This window comes from Onychostruthus taczanowskii, unplaced genomic scaffold (genome assembly GCF_017590055.1).
Source record: "Onychostruthus taczanowskii isolate IOZ18803 unplaced genomic scaffold, ASM1759005v1 scaffold28, whole genome shotgun sequence".
Lineage (NCBI taxonomy): Eukaryota > Metazoa > Chordata > Aves > Passeriformes > Passeridae > Onychostruthus > Onychostruthus taczanowskii.
In genome coordinates, this window is record NW_024500128.1 from 7,378,566 (window position 1) to 7,393,971 (window position 15,406).

Consider the following 15,406-nt stretch of genomic DNA (forward strand, 5'->3'; position numbering starts at 1 on the left):
AAAGAAAGCTGGTCTCTCTGTCCTGCCCACTCCCCAGGCATCAGGAGCTGTGCCTCCGTGCCCGCCCTGCAGTAATGGGGCAGAGAGTTTGGCCTTGGGGTGCCAGGGAAGGACATGGTTTTGTGGTGGTCACCTGTCTCCAGAGCCTCTGTAACAGTTGGGTGTTTTTATCCTAAATAAAGCTGCTTTAGAGATGGTGACAAACAGCACCATTGGGAACTTGCAGGCAGGAGTGGCTTGTGCCAGAACCACAACTGGAGGATCTCTCTCCTTGTTCCCCAGCTGACACTGATTCCTTCTGATTCCTTGTGGCTCTCCCTGTCTCACTCAGCAGCCTTTAAAATCTGGAGGAAGTCTCTCTTATCCCATCCTCCAGGAGAGAAATAAAACCTCTGCCAGGTATGTAGGGATGCTCAGGTCAGGGCTTTTTCTGAGACACAGGGTGAGAGACCAGATGAAACATCTTAATCCATGCAATGGAAATGTCCAACATGTTCACTCTTTATAGATGTATAACGTTGCTGAGAACTCTTAATACTTCCTGGAGGTCAGGCAGCTTTAGGACTGGTGAGGTGTCCTGCTGCTTCACCCCAAAAAGAGCACAACAGCATCTCTCAGAGCACACAGTCAAGACTTCTGTTTGCTTCCAGTTTATAACTAGCAGAGCCCTGATGATGATGACTTCTGGGCTTAAAATAAAAGGGATCCACCTGAAGCTAGCAGGCTCTGCTGGGCAGCCATCCCCACAGCTTTGCTGGTGCAGAGCAACTTGTTGGCTGACAAGAGGTGTTTGCCAGGTTGGAAGCCCCTGTGCGCCCCAGCCACACTGCAGAGTCCAAACTTGGAGTTATGCTCCATGGCTGAAAAGTTAGAGACTACCTGCCCTGATCACTGCCAGGCTGCTCAACTGATTTGCGTGACAAGAGGATGTTGGGCTTCCCAAAATTATCTTCAGTGCCTCTCTAAGGTTTCATTTCCTTGTGGTGGCTGCTTTCTGAGATGCCTACACTTCCACATGCACACAAACACATCTCCTGATGCAACAGCGAGCACCCCGGCAGCCTGGGCTTTTGAGGCCTGGAGCCAGACCTCTGGCTTTTGCTAGAGCAAGCCAAAAGCCAAAATTTCTGCTTTGCACTGTGCCAAGTAGCGCTGCTCTGCTGTCCTACTCAGGAACCCAAAACGTGAAGTGCACAGCAGGGGAGGAACAAACCCAAAGCCTGTACAGCCCTCCTGGCTGGCCAATACTCTTTGCTTACAGCTTCCTTTTGGGTTCATGAAGCAGTGGAATGGCAGCATCTTTTCAGGCACCTCTTTGTACCATCTGCAGTATTATGGCCTATGTGTTTTTAGGTTTTCCACATGGTGCAACACAAAAGCAGGGGCACAACTTCCTTAAGGATGTGTGAAAACAGGGCAGAAACTGCACAGGCTGCTTTGGTCCCTGGAAGTGCCTGTGAGATGCCTATGATGGGCAAATAAGAATCTGGGAGACGTTGCTGTCTCCTGTGGGATGGCCTTGACAGAGCTGGGGTGTGCACAGATCTCCCCATGTCTCCAGTGTCAGGATCAGAGCCCCCACCATAACTTGGGGCTGTGGAAAGGGTCCAAACCACTGGCTGGGTGGGAGCTCAGGCTGCACTGAGTCTTGCTGGGGCAAGAAGGAAGCGACGTGAACACTCACCTCATTGAAAACCCCAAAAAAAGTCCCGGGTTTTTTTTCTAGCAAGACTGAAACCCTAACATGCATAGCACAGCCCCAGCCTGGCACATTGCCCAGCACTGAACTGGCAGGGCATCCCTCCATGCAAGTTAGTCCAGCCAGCTTTCCTGCTGTCTCTGTAGCATATGCGTGTACCTGCAGCACTTGACTCCAGACCTTCAGCCTCCCACGTGCCAAGAACAGGACCACACTTGAGGTCTCCTTGGCTTTGCTAAAGAAAGGATGTTCTGCTCTTGCATGTGGTAAACTGGGGTTTCTGTTCCAGCCTTGATGGGGCTGGTGACTCATGATCCTGCTTTGAAAACTACGGCTGGATTAGCAGCAATAGGCTAGTTGTTGTTCTCCTCTGTCCTTTGTGCCTCATTTACCAATTTATTGCCTGATCTGAGGCTTTCTCTTTATTCCCACCAAGACCTTTGTTCCTGTCCTCCTGGCTCGTCTTTTCCTTGACAATTCTCATCTACTTGTTTTGCTCACGTTGACTCACATCATACTCTCAATCTTCCAGACAAAACTGAATTTGGAGGCTTCTAAAAACCTTTCTAGGAAAGAGAGGGAGCTGGAGTGCACTTGTCTACCTCCAGGGAGTGTAGGGAGATGTATGGGGCAATGCACTGGCAGGGCTGTCAGCAAGGCTGCTTTGATTGTGTGGGGCTTAGTAGCAACCATCACTAGGCTTGCTGTGCTGAGGAAAACTTGCTATTTTTGTTTCCACCTGTCCCTCTTGTCACCTCCTCTGTGGCCGTGGTGGTGAAGTGAGCTGTCATTTCATCCTTCAAATTTTCCTGTGTGTAAGGATATGGCAAACCCAAGCTATGATGTGGTTTGGGAAGAGGAATGAGGCATTTCTCAAGGGAGTATTTCAGCCCCTCTTCATGAGCAGAGCTGCTTGTGTCCAGCCAGAATCCAGATGTGGTTTACTACTTCTGCAGAGTAGGAAAGGGAACAGCACCCCAAAGTGCTGCTTCAGAGAGGAAAAACTTGCATGATTTTAAGAGAGTAATAAAATAAGTTAAGTGCAATGATTCATCCAGGGGATCTGGTTCCTGCAGAGACAGCAGCAAAAGCCAGCCTATGCTGTTCCCTCTCTCCAGGACCAAAGACTCCAGGTGCTGGACCTTATTCCCCATCAATGGCTGAGTCAGGGAGCATGGAGGTGGTTGCTCAGGCCATCATTAGCACCCCAGGGCTTGCAGGGATGTGCTTCCTACATACCCACACTTGAGGTAGCCTACAGTGAACAGAGAGCAGGTGCTCTTGCAGTACCTCTTGCAGGGAGGTTGTTGTTCTTGGTCTGGAGCATTGCCAGTGTTCAGCTGCAGCTGATGAATGTGCTGCTAGGGAGATAAATGTGCCATTTGGTGACTGGCCAGAGCATTATTTACCATTTATGCAGGGAAAGTTCAGCCCTGCACAAGGTGGTGCATGACTGGCATAACCAAAAGTGCAGGGACAGCCAGACCCAAAAGGCAGAGCTGCTGCCTTTGCCTGTAGGAGGTTTCTTTCTGAGCACAGCTGGCAGGGCTGGGACAGCTTGTGCTTCCCAACAGACTGGATCAGAAGCAGTGTGAGATACTGGATTTGCAAACATGATGCAGGGAAGCAAAGGCCCTTCTGAGCTGACTTAAAGCTATGAGAGGAAACAGATGCCTGTGGCAAGGTTTATCAAGATTGTGTTTCAGGAGTCCTTATTTCAAAAAATGTATGCTGAGAAATAAGCTAGGAACTCACCAGACCCACCTGTACCGTTGCTGCTACTACGGTGATCCTCCAGAGTTACTAGCTCTGCGTAGCTCTGCTTAGAGGTGCTGAAGCACAGAGGAGCATCTCACAGATGGGAAAGCTGAAGCAAGCAGGAGTGCTGGTGCTCAAGGGCCACTAAACTCATCCCTTCTGTCTCTCTACTCCACTGGGTGGGCTCCTCTGCTGGCTGCTGCTCTAGAGCCAGAGCAGCTGTTGCCTGTCATGGGAGCAAGAGAGCAGAGTATTGATGTTTCTTAATTGACAGGATTGTCTGAGTTTCTTTGCTGGCATCAAAATGTATTCCTCACATAGCCGTGCTCACTGCATTGCAAAATGGACACTGCTGCTATTTTTATATGTGTTTTCCCAACTGTTTTTCATTTTTCTGTGCATCTGTTCCTTGCATGATTTTCTGGGTAGCCAGGAGTGAAGATGAAGTAAGAAAAGAGAAAACACTGCAGTTTCTCATTTGGGCAGCCATCTGGAGGCTTTCTCAAAACATTAAGAACCCCCTGAAACTTTGATCTTTTTGCAGTGTTTATGCTGGGCACCCCCTAAAACAGCATCATCTTAAATCACAGCTCTCTTTGAAACATGAAGGCCAAGCTGTGGTGGTTGGCAGAGGCAGCAGGCACCGTAACCAGTACCAGCCTTCCTCCAGAGCCCCTCTGTTTCTCCCACTTTCTCCTTGCTCTTCTCCACCAGCTTCTGCAGGGAGGGGTGGAGGCAGGCAGAATTGGATGGGATCCATTTAACATTTTGTCCTTGCTCAGAGTGACTCTCTGAAGTTTCTCCTGGCAAAAGGAAGAGCTGTGCATTGCAGGGCCTTTCTGTCCATGCACCACATCCCAGTCCCATACCCCTGCACCCTATCCCAGCATGGATAGAACTGGGCTTTTGCTGGGCACAAGGTGCTGCAAAGCCCTTAAGTTGCTGCTTTTGGGGAAAAGCAACCCCAGCAAGGCTGTGCTACCTCTTTCTGGACAGAATGGCAAAACTCAGAGGCCTTTTCCCTCCCTCTATGTTACTTTTCCCTTGTGAGGGATTTAGTTAACAAACAGTATATATGGTATTCCTTCAGTGTGGTGGTGTTTTGTGGCTGGCAGATCTTGACCCCTTGGATGTGTGTGTGAATTGAGTTGCTCCTCATTCCATGCAAGCATTTACCAGAGAAATGTTTTTGTCTCAGGTTGCCTTCAGGTACGGGGCATTATTGAGATAACCTCAGTAGCTGATGGAGAAATGTTCCTACTGAACATGATTCCTGCTCAAAATCACATTCTGGTCTATTTTCTATTCAGAAATTATGATCTTGTATACATATAATGCTTAAAACCAATCTCTAGCAAGAATGATTAAATCATTGCCTTGGTCTCCTGGACTAAATTCAGCCTCCATATATTCAGGAGGCGCCCCTTAGCAATTCCATCCTGGTGATGTGCTGGTGGGGAGCCATTGCAGCAGAGGATGTGGCACAGAGAGGAGCCATTTGGCTCCTTTGGTATGGGGTGGCAGAGATGCTGCTGTGCAGATAAAACTGCATAGCAAGAAAGGCTGAAGAAGCTGTAGGTGGAGATACAGGTTGTATGGCAGTAAACTCTGAAAACTGTTTGTAGAGTGCAGGGAAGTTTTGTTTTTAGGCACCAGTGATGACAGCTGGAGAGAAAGTGCTGGACTTCCTCTGCAATTCTGTCACCCTCTGACATCTGATGGGGAAGCTATTTCTTCATTCTGTCTTGCTATCCAGGCTTGGACTTCCAACTTAATTCAGAGTGGGTAGGAAACCTGGACAAAATGCTGAGAGGTGCCTTAGCAGAACCCCCATCGCAGGTAAGATCAGAGATGGACTTTTTCTCCCTGCTCTGCTTGCTGGGTTTTGGTGTTGTTTTTGGGGTTTTTTTCGCATTCCCTGTGTGAAGAACACTGTTACGGAGCATGCTCAGGTTGCTTTCTTCCATTGTCCCTTCAGAGCTGTGCGCTGATTCTGGCTTGTTCCTTTAAGACAAAAGGACAAAGGAAGTGAAGTTCCTCAGCCACAGACCAGGTATAGTGTCTGTCAAACTCAGCTTTTCCCTTGCTGGTATTTCTAGTACTGGCTTTGGGCTGGTTCACAAGCCAAAGCTTCAGTCTAGGCTTTGTCCCAGAGGAATTCAGCAGTTTAACTTTTCCCTGCCTTGGAGGGAGGGAATAAATCCCATCCTCGGAATGCCATGCTGTGCAGAGTTCCCCATATTTGGGGTGTTAAGGCAGGAGGATAGCATGTTTCTAACCTCAAGGAAAGAGTTTGGAAAGAACAAACCACTGGCAGGTTCCACCAGAGTCAGGTGTGTAACTCCAGCTGACTTTTCTGGAGATGGTGCTAGGCCAGTGCCCAGCACTTTTTGGAAAATCCCACTCCTTCAAAACTATCTCAGTTGTGGGCATCTCTGTTCATAATGGAAAATCCTCCAAGCCTTCCCAGTCTAGGAGCAGTGAGGAACCTGTGGTCCCCTGGTACAGGAATGCTTGGGGCTGGTGGGTTTTGTCCTCCTCTCCATAAAGCATGGCAAGAGCTCAGCCCTGGATGCTGCAAGGCTGGTGGGGCTGAATAGGCTTTACCAAAACTGCTGCTGAGGCTCACTGTGTCCAAAAGAGCATGGAAGGCTCACTGTTTGGCTGAAATCTTTTCAATTAACATCAGGCTGTCATGAGTTGCCCTATAAGGTTGTTGAACATGCCCATCTTCATGTGGGCTGGGGAGGGTTTGAAGGTGTCCTTGAGCACGGCAAAGCAACCCAACTGTGCAATGTTTAAAGCAGGAAGAAGAAAAGGGGAAACCCTGCTGCTTTGCAAGGAAGGCAGGCTTTCACTGGGCTTTATTTAATTGGAAATGATTAATATTCCCTTGTTGCTATAGCTCCTCTGGGGCTCTTCCTCCCTGTCAGGATTTTCATTTAGCATGTTTTTAATGCACTCTTTGCGTATCTGCTATCACATCTGAAAGTCACCTCTGCAATATATAAGAGGCATGTGGAGGAGGAGGATGGAGATGCCTTTTCAGCATGCACTGAGTGCTGTCTCTGGAGAAGACCTGCTGGCAGGTAGTGCTGGGAAGCTGGAAAGGCTGTGCCATAAGCCAGCAGGCAGGCAGTTGGGAGGATGGCAGGCGCTTCAGCATGTAGCAGTTGACATCTGGTGCAGGGAATGAGTGGGAGGGGAGGAGGGGAAAAGGCAGCCTGATTTCTCAGAGTTAGCTGCCAGCTTCTTTACCCTCACCACCTTGCCAGATCTTGGAGTTCAAAGTCGTGAGGCAGCCCATCCTTTGCCTGACACTATGAGTTGTTGTTACACTATAAAAACATCCTAGTCTCCTCAGCAAGAACACAATACTAAATGCCTGGCTCTTTTTGGGGTGGGGGTAAGAGCATGGTTTCAAGCACTGCTCTGCAAGCAGGTGGGCCAGAAATACAGGGCTGATGGGTGAGAACTGATGCCCTCTCACAGTGGTCATGGGGACTGAGCTGCCACTGCTGGGATGCTGCCTGTCAGCTGTGGAGGCAGCAGAAATTTCAGGCAGTATGTGTTCCATAAGTGTCCAGATCCCTCACACTTTGTATGGATGTTTTGGGTTTGGATGACCCCAACCCAAAAGTCTGGCATGGTAAAACACCATGTACTCCAAGCAGGGATTGAGTGGGAGACATGTGGCCTCACTTCTGTGTTAGTAATACCAACTCAAGTTCTGACTGGATTGTAGGTTTGTTTTTACATTAAAATTTGTCTTTGTTCTCAATGAAAGTTAAAGAGAAGACTATTAGGGTTTTCAAGTGTTTAGGCCTACGACCCTATTGTATTTTGTTTCTAAGCAGTAAACACTGCTTGATCAACTGTTCCTGACTGCTGCCACCTCCTCATCTTATGTTCCTAACACCTGTCAGCTCAGCCAAAATCTGTCAGCAGAAGTCCAAGTGCACTTCCTGACTTGCCACCCCACCCAAAACATCCTAGCCATCCCAGCTGGCTTTCCTCAACTTTCACACAGTACTTACTGGATCAGATAAATCTTTTTCTATTGATGACAGGGTGTCTTTGTCTATATGGGCCATTTATGCACACCTTAAAATTATTTGGAAAAACCCTTAAACCCATGTTGGCCACTGGGAGAAAAGGGAACAGTCTAGCATTGCAGCACTCCCCATTTGGAAGAGATGTGGATGGTCAAAATTGTGACCCCAGCACAGAGCTCTTAACAGTGTCAGTCATCACCCCTTTCCCACTCCCTGCCAGAAGAGACAAGTCAACCCCCAAATGGAATGTGTCCCACTTGCACTTGTAAAACTTTTTTGATGTTATAACTGTTTCTGTGCGGATCTTTTCACCTTCTTCACTGTGTGCTGTATTTTAGCAGATGCATTTGCATGTTACAAACCACTTTTGCATATGGAACCAAGCAGCACACAATAAAACAGATCTGTTGAGCACACCCTTGTACCACAAGAATCCAAAGCAGCTTTAGAGAGAGACCAAGAATATCTCAGTGACAAATCTCTTGTCAAAGGATTTGCAGCCACCTGGAAGAAAATCAGTGATAGCCTTACATTTGTGATTGATTTCTGGGCTGAAATACAGAGAGCAAAGATTTGGTTCAAGGGACCATGATGATTACAGTTGTTGGCTACATACTGAAAAACAAGCCTATTTGGTCAGTCATTAACCAGAAAGAAGAAAACAGAAGATGGTTCATTCAAGAGGCAGTTTGTGCTCACTGAGTTGAAGCAAATGCCTTTATTTAATTTTGTGAAGTAATTTTCTAAGCAATTAGTTTCATCCTTACCCCTTGTAGTTGTGATATGCTGACAAATATTTTTCCACAGCCAAGGAAATTGCAAATGACTTTTCTATAAAAACTCAGCTGGTCTTCTGGAAATTTTGTTTTGAGAAGAGATGGCAGTTAAGTGAAATGGGTTTCCCTAACCCAGCTTTAGCTTGGTTGGACGCCACTGCTGGAGACCAGAAGTTTGGTCGCTGTGGTTTTAAGAATCTCTGCAGACTTGAGCTTGTGGGATAATGAGTCAGTTTAAGATGGTTGCACCCATCAGAACTACCTACTGCTATTTTTGTCAGAACTTTGAGTTGTAGGAAAATATTTGGGGCTTTTCAACGTGAGTGTAACTCCTGCACTGAATAAGGTCTTGGCATACTGAAGCACTTGAGCATACTCATAGACCCAAGTCATATTAGTCAAAATATGTAAGGTTGTCTTTAGAGTCAAGGCTCCAAAAAACATTTATTTCTAAGAAACCTGATTATGGAGCTTTGGAAACCCATAGTCCCTGTCACAGGGAGGCCACTTGCAGTCCTCTTGGTTATAGTCTCTTGATCAGAGCATTTTTAAAGGTAGCCTTGTGTTGAGCTGTAGTCTTGGATCAGGGCTCAGGAAAACACAAAGGAAAGAACATTTTTATTACCAAAGACCATTGCAGGAGCTGTTGTGGGAAAACTGCTTTCACTGAGAAATGTGTGTTGTATGAAAATCATGACTATGGCAAGAAAAATGTTAGTTCTTGGAGGCCAAATCCTGGTGCCACTTAAGGGATAGTGGCCTTGTCACAGGCAGTCTGTTGAATATTGATTGTCTATTAGCTGAGGCTTCCTATTGATCCCACATATCTGTCTTTTAAGATGTGAAGATTAGATGTGAGAAGCTTTCAATGGAGGAGAGAGCAGCAAAGAAAGGCTGGTTCCAGCACTAGCAGCATTTCTCTGTAAAAATTGTAGTGTCCATGATTCTAGGAAACTATTAGTGCTTTAACTCTGCCTCGCTTAGAGGCTGGCAAAGGCAGGATCTGTGTGCGAGGGGTTTGCAGGATTCCTGTCTTTTTTTTTCTTTTTTTTTTTTAAGGAGAAAATTTACAAACAAGACAGTCTCTATTTCTTAAGTTTGTACCAATGTGAAAAACAGTCAAAGACAAACATCTTGATCTCTTCCTGACATTTGTGGTGGGGAGTTCAAGGTACAAATCCAGTCCCATGTCAGCTAACCCTGCAGGAGTGGGCAACTGCTAGCAGCCAGCCAGGATGGATTTGTTCCAATGGCATGATGAGAGAAGGTAGCATGGACAGTGAGGTTTGGGCTCCTTGCTGAGGAACCCCTCCTGCACAGCTTGGCTAAGGATGTGTCCCTCACCTCATTCCCCAGCCTTTCCCTCTGGCCACACTAACTGCAACCACTGAGTTACCCATCCCCACATTCCTCCATGCCTGGGGATCTGTAATTAGACAATGATGGCTCTGTAAGGGTGATGAAGATCTATTTTGGGGAAGCAGGTCAGATTTGAGTGTGAGTGTGTTGGATCTCTGTGTGTGTCTGCCACAGCAGAGCCCACGGATGGGCTGACATTTCAGTGCATCCTGTTTACACTGCAGCCCAGACAGCAGGAGAATTATTTTTAAACAAAAATGCAGATTGCATTGTAATCAGCCCATGTTAAGGAAACAAACATTTTTGCCACAATGCAAAACCAAACATTTGCTCAAGATTTAGGATTCCTTTCCCTTAAGCTATCTGCAAAACATAAACTCTGACTTTTTCTCTTTTCTTCCATTGATTTCCTCACCACTGTCCTGTGATACATTAAATGGAGAAATGTTTGTCATAGGTAACAGTTTCACATTTTTGCATTTCATAGCATGCCAGGAATTTGGTTGCTGAGCATTTTGTGTTTTGAAATGTCAGGCGTGTCTGTCTGAATCAACTGACTGCAGTTTGCACTGCGAGCAATGCCTGTATTTTGACAACATCTTTACACCGAAAGAGAGGGGGGGAAAAAAACCAACAGAAAAGCACAGGCTAAAAATTACCCTGGTTGCTAAAAATACTGAGGACAGGAATAGAGAATTCACCACGCTGTTTTTCAGACTCACGTGTGCTTTGAGTTTATTACAGGATTAGAGCTGCCAAACTATGCCAAAGGCTGCGGTTGAGTTTCTATTATAAGTCTGCTTTTTGGCTTCTCCCCCAGACTGTGAAAGGCTTCATACAAGGATGCACATTCCAAAGGTAGGAAGCCTTTAGGATGAAGGGGTAGATATAAGGGAGTTGCTTTGATTTCTCCAGCAAATTTTGAAGTAGGGTGTCTGGAGCAGCCTGGGAGCATCACCCCAGTGTGTGCTCTCCTGGTGGCCACTGGAATGGGGAGCAGCTGCTGTTGGCCACCTTGGCTTGGAAAGAGCTTGTTGTCTCTGCAGTGAAGGGTGGGTCTTTCCTGTCCCACATTACACCCCTCGCTGTGCAGAGCCACGATGGCAGAAACACTTGTCTGAAAACTGGGCTTTGTCCTAGCAAACCTTTTTGTCCTACCTTTGTCTTCCTAATGCTGGTGAAGAGGATTGAGAGGCAGGTGGGACAAAAGATCCTTTTGTAGAAGACACTCAATGAGGAATAGAAGTTTATGACAGCATTAGCATTAACCAAAGTCATATAGCAAAAAACCCCACCCAATCCATTGCTGCTTTTTCATGTGATAGGAATTTGAAAGAATAAAAGTTTCAAGATGGGTTCCAAGCAGGAATCCTCTTGAGGTACTGCATTGGGCTGATGCTGCCTCATCATACATTCCCGCTTTCCCTTCTTTTTTAATTCTTTCATGTGGTTTTATTGTTCAATATGCAGAATACATTATTTTGGAGAGCTCAATCTATAAAAAGCAACAAGTAAGTTGGAGCCTTGACTCAGCTGGGAGCAGCTCTGCCACTCTGAGTTATCAAGCTCTGTTTGCAGAGTGTGTGCCAGGAAGGAGCAATACCTGAGGGGACTAACCCAGATAATTTGAACAGCACCAGCTCTTTTGCTTCTAGCAAAAAGGAATGGCTGCTGCAGGTCGTTACTGTAAAGAACCAAGCAGGCAGACAGGTCCCAAAGCTGCACACAGGGGCCAGCTTGTCACCTGTGCTGGCACCATTGTGTCTCTTGGTCAGGCCACATCTGCTACACATGACAGAGTCGAAACACCTTGCAGCTGGCAGTAATGATAATAAGGCTAATAAATAGACTGGTTGCTTGTGAAATGACAATTTGTTCCAAAACAGCCCTTATTAATAGCCCACGCGTGGCAGTGGCCATCTGGGGCCTCAGCCATGCAAACTGCTACAAGAATTTGCTCTGCAGCTGATGGGGAGCCACAACTGCTGCTGGCTTAGTCCTAGATGAAATGCATGTGAAAATGGGGAAATGCTTCTTTGGGGAAATCTATTTCCAGTCAAAATATCTATTTGTTGCCTTGAATATTTCATAACACGGTTACAAAATACTCAGGAAGAATATTGACCCCTAGAGTACAATATGGCTGACTTCATGAGACTTACTCCCTTCACAAACTTGTCCTGCTTTATTTCTTAATGACATTTTTTTAGCTAATTAAAAACCTCCCATGCAGATAGCTTGCTTCCCAAGCAAGAAAGAAAAAAAAAAGGAAAGAAAATTCCTTGAAGCCTCCCCCAAAGGTCAAGCAATGCCACAAGCTGTGATGAATGTGTCCATTTATCACCTCGGGTGTGAGGCTATCCAGAGCTGTGACATTTCTCTGGTAGAAGTCAATAGCAAGTCCTCAGTTTGTAGCACAGTGTGAAATTTGCTTGCTTTTCCTTTTTCCTTCTCTCATTTCTGTTTAAGTTATGTGATGGTCTGTAGCAACCCCCATCTCTGTACCAGTGATATCAGGTGGTCTCAGGCATGCAAGGAGCTGCAGAACCATCCCAACAAGACCTGCTCTAGCTGGGAGATGATGGGACTGAGGGACCAGCTTCTGGGAGAGAGCAGATCCAAGTCTGCAGGAACGATTTTCTGCCCAAGCTGCATATTAGCAACAGTCCAGAGCCAGGCCTGCTGTCCTTGTACACGACCCTCCTTCTCCTCCAGCACAGAGATGCAAGTCTGAGTCTGTGCCCGCTGGCCTCCTGCTCACCCGGAACAGTGTGTGCTGGGATGTGAGGGCTGGATGCACCTGCAGGGGACTTTGGCTTACTAGACCCAGGTGCCTGGGAAGGAAGCCAAACCAGAAGCTGCCTTCATGTGCACATCAAAACTGGTCTGGCTCCATCTGGGGTGGCCCAGACCAATTCTAAGTCCTTGTGACAGGGACACTGTCGCGGGGAGCAGACCTCCTCTGAAATAAAACCTTTGAACTGCTTATAGTGCAAGGGCAGCAGCTGCTTTGGTCCACTGATCCATTCCTAGCATGCTGAATGATTGCTAATTATAGCCAGGAGGCAGACCTTTCCCCCTGCCCTGCTGAGCTGTGCTGGCCTCCCAGTGAGCTGCAGGGAAGTTTTACCCCTATCTGTTACCATCAAGTGCCAGGACTTCATCCTAGCACACAGCTGGCTTTGGCTGCTCTCTGCCAGCAAGGGCCTGTTACATTTAAAGCTCTAGTTGCCAAGTTTTAGTTTTAGAAGCAACGGCTGAAACTGTGGTGTCCTCCTACACAGCCTGCTTCTTCCTGGCTTGTGGCTTTTGGCGTGTCTGAAGAGGATCACAGGGAAGCGATGGCAGAAGGGGAGACCATGTAACCCCACAGCACTGGTGCAGGAGAGGGAAAGGGGGAAATTCAGTGGCAAATGAGTCATGTGGAAGCTAATCCAGAGCTGTTTCACTGCCCTCCCCCCCTCTCTGTACTCTCAGTGACTTTTTTGGGAGATGTTAAAAGATACAAGCTCTTCTATAGCTGAAGTCAAACTGTCTGCCAATAATAGACATGTTCTTTCCCTTTACTTCACCCACGCAGGTTGATCTGTGTTTTTTGTTAAAATTTTATGGAAGGCACTTCAAACTTATAATGATTGAAAAAAAAAACACCAAAAAAACAAACCCTGTTCCTTATGATGTTGTTGTTATATTTGGGAGTTTATTTGCCTCAACTGTATTTTTGGCTTGGCTTAGAAATTTCATGCTTGCCTCGTCTGCTTTTGTTGCCCTTTCTGTGAATGTATGCTTTGTAGATAGGGAGAAAAAATAATAACAAAATGTAGTTTCCCCTAAGGGTTCTGAACCAGGTGGAAGAGCCTGTGTTTTGTTCCTTGCAGTGAGAAGTGGGTTAGCTGCTGCAGCAAGCTGGCAGGAGGCAATATCTTTATTTTCCCTTTCTTCTGTGGCTGCTGCCTGTGCCACAGGTGTAGAGAACTGCTTTGGGACACACAGCACCCCTGGGAGTTGTATTCAGAGGGGTGTGAGAGGTGCCTGGGCAGGGAGGACAGGAATGAGAGAAACTGGGGAATGAGGATAGGCAAGTGAAGCAAAAGGGAAGGAGATGTGGGTAGGAGGATAAACAGAAAAAAATGGGGAAGCTGGAGCTGCATACCAGGCTTCTAAGGTGAGGCTAATGGAAGTGCCAAATAGACAAATACATGCAGAGAACTACATATAGACACACCTGCAGATGCACACAGATAAAAATGTCTCTTAGGAGTTTAGAAATGATTTGAGCAAAATGTAGCTCTGTGTGTGTACATCATCTAAGAACAATTGACTTCTGAATTTGGTACTCTTCACTGCTCATATCAGTACTGATCTATAAACGCAGCACAGCAGATCCATTGTTCTCTAAATAGACTCTTATTTTGAGTCTGCATAAGGTCTGCAAAAATCAGGAGGCAAAATGTAATGTATGTTAAGTGAATTGCATAGGAGGAGAGGTAAATGGTGTCCTCTAGGGCATGTGCTGGAGGAAACTTGACACTTGCAATTCTTTTTAACTCTGGACATTCTGAGGATGAGGTTTCTAATTGCAATGACCACTTTGTGAGGAAAGGACCATTTTGGACATTAGCTGGGCATTATTTTAGTCTCCCCTGCTGAAGTCTGTTCTCTAGCAGCACACTTTGTTCACCTGAGCATCCCTAGTACCCTTGAATTAGAGAAATTAAAATCATTGGGGGAGAAAAATAGAAAAAAAGGAAAATAGGAAGTGTTAGCCAGGCTGAACACACTTTTCAGATATTCTCTGGTGTTTGCTGACAAGGATTTATGTTAGAAAAAGGTGAAACAAGGAGCCCCAACACTGGTGTGGGCACAGACTCTGCAGAGGGCCCTACAGTAGGGACAAAGGCATCCCTCATGGGATGGGCATGCTACAGCTGACATCCATTCATAATCAAACAATTGCCAGTTCAGTAGCATTTGAGTTCTTTTCATAGGATCTGAGGAATCTCCCAAGCCAGTAACTAAATTACCCCTTAAAAATTCAAAGGTTTACTATTTATTTCATGTGTCACAGTAGGATGTGGGAACTGTACCAGAGCCCTCAGCAAGCAGAAAAAAAAGATGGCTTGTACCTTATATCAAGATCTTATCTGGGGTAAAAATTGATTGGTATATGCAGTGGGACCTGCAGAGAGCTATGAATGCCCTGAGAAGTTTGATCCCAGTAAATGCAGAGTAAATGCTATAGGAAATGGAAAAATTTTCTGTAAGTTTTCTTCAAGTAGTGCATTCTAGAGTACAGAAATTATGTGTCTTGGGGACTTGGTGGGTTCTTGGTTCTGGACAAATTGTTTCACAGAAGTTCCTGAAGCAAGGACTGGGGCTCGGGGCATGCCCCACATCAAGATCCCCTACAGAGAGGGAAGTCCGTATGGAGGTAGAGGTATCATCTGCAGTGGAGTTTGCACTAAAAATTGCTTTGGTTTTCTTTTGTCAGCTTTCTTTCTTTGCAAAGAAACACTCAGATTGAGGACATTCTGTATTGTTTTGTTTTGTTTTGTTACAAACCTGAGATCTGATTCAATACGCACTTAGGTAGAGAAGGAACCCAGTTCTTGGCTGATGCCTTTATCTCTTTACCAACTGAAGGCAGCAGTAAAACATTGAAATTAGACTGGAAATCACGAGGTACTCCTGACCCAGCAGCTGCCTGTTTATCACAAGAAAATATATTAGGAGCTTCAAATAAATATGAAGGACCCTAG